The following is a 2,338-nucleotide window of genomic DNA, read 5'->3' on the forward strand; positions in this document are numbered from 1 at the left end:
CACAAGTCAGCAAAATATATAAAACTGTTCTAGTGGTTTTTGGATATTTATATCCAACAATATACATATTGTGCCTTTAAAAACATGAAACATGGGTTTATCCAAAGGGTAGACTTATGAAAATTAGTGCATATTTAATTAGATAATAATGTCCCATTTGCATATTGAAGTATAACATATCAGAATACCTGTAATAAAAATATATTTAAGAAAAAATGTTGTTTATATATTAAATATATTTATATGTAATATAAAATATAAGAATATAAATATACAAATGTATATGCATGTAAATATTTCCAAAATATATGCCGTATAAATATACACAGAACACACACATATATTATGTAAACAAAAACTTTTATTTTGGATGCGATTAATCATTTGACAGCACTACTTTTTATATACTGCTTAATGCAGCGCCAACTGTTCAAGAATAAAGTTCAACATAAACAAATAGGCTACTAAATACCAATAAAGTGGGGGTATAAATGCTTTTATCAGTGTTTTTTGATAAACATGACTCAAAATAACAGTGCGACTACACTAAAAAAGCTTTTACTGTTATAAAAACACGAATTGTTAGAATAAACCTGCAACACACGTTGTGCTTGTCATCACAGAATCTGACCAATGAGAATAAAGTGTGTCGTCATCAAGGCTCTCGCAGCCGATTTTTAGCAACTGGAGCGCCTGACCTCGGCGGCTGGTCTCGTTTTGCTCTCGTGGTACTTTGATGGCACATGTGATCGTAAGGCGGCTGCAGCACCGATCAAAGTCGGACAAATGTTCTAACCAGAATGCATTGCTTTTGTCAGGCGGCAACCGATCTTTGCGGCGCCGCATGAAGTCGAACAAGCCTAATTGCACACCTGAGAACATCCGTCAGCCAATCAGATTCAAGCATTCAACGGCCCCGTGATATTTCTGGGATCATGTGACGCTGAAGACTGGAGCAATGACGCTGAAAATTCAGCTTTGCAACATTTAAAAATGTACCAACCCGAAACTTTTGAATGGTAGTATATACTGGATTTTTATTTACAGTATTTTATTTTTTTAACCAACATAATAAAAAAAAAATAAAATATACAATTTGAAGCTTTATTTCAAACAGTATCTTTCATGTATTTGATGCCACTAACCTGTAAAGCTTTGGTTAATCCAATTTTTTTTTTTAATACTTTAAAACAAAAATAACGACTTTATTCAACAATTCGTCTCCTCAATGTGGATACATTGTTTACGTTTTGATCTAAATGAAAACAACGTATCCGCGTGGCACAGCTGACACAGAACAGCATACATTGTTTACGTTCAGTGGATACTCTCCAAAATGGTGCCAGGGTGACACAGAGGAGACGAATTGATGAATAAAGTTGTTATTTTTATTTTCTTTGCACACAAAAAGTATTCTCATAGCTTCGTAAAATTACAGTTGAACCACTGATGTCACATGGATTATTGTACCGATGTCCTTGCTACGTTTCTGGACCTTGACCGTGGTAGTACCCTTGCTGTCTATGGGAGGGTCAGAGTGCTCTCAGAATTCATCAAAAATATCTTAATTTGTGTTCTGAAGATGAACGAAGGTCTTACTGGGTTGGAACGACATGAGGGTGAGTAATTAATGACAGAATTTTCATTTTTGTGTGAACTATCCCTTTAATAGGAAGTGAATGTTTCATTTGTGAAAGGCAGCTGTTGAACTTTATAGATTGAGGCAGAGTTTTCTTCGTTAATGCATTTTAAAGGATTTTAAGTTTAAACTTTTAAACCTTAAAGCACAGCAATAGGATTAAACGATAGAAAATAATGAAATAAACTGGGATTAAACAGCTCAGTGAACACAGGCGAGTATTAGTAGATCTCTGATATCAAACAACTATGCTTCATTTAAGTATCAGCCTTGATGTTTTTCCTTAAATTAAAGAGGAGAATTAAAATAACACAACTGAGAACACTGACCTGTAACATTAATGTAAATAGCAGCTCCGATCATTTGGTCATGGGAGAATTGAATGAGAGAGTTGAGTTCATTTTGAGTTCCCTGACTTTTTATTGCAGTTTTTAGTGTCAGAGTTTGAGACATTTAATGAGATACTTCTGAAACTCTAGAGAAGACACATTTGAATTTACTAAGCATTTAAGGCATAATTTAAGACTTAAATGTCTCATTCCATCAGTTCCATTAGTGTTTTCCAGTAGATATGTCCAATACATTTTTTTTTTTATCGAGGGAAACAAGATACATTTCTAATTTCAGCATTACTTATTCTTCAGACATTCCCCTTTAAATACAATAAGTATCAGCTGTATACAAAGTGAACAACATTTG

Source organism: Sinocyclocheilus anshuiensis, unplaced genomic scaffold (genome assembly GCF_001515605.1).
Source record: "Sinocyclocheilus anshuiensis isolate Anshui unplaced genomic scaffold, SAMN03320099.WGS_v1.1 scaffold348, whole genome shotgun sequence".
Taxonomy (NCBI): Eukaryota; Metazoa; Chordata; class Actinopteri; order Cypriniformes; family Cyprinidae; genus Sinocyclocheilus; species Sinocyclocheilus anshuiensis.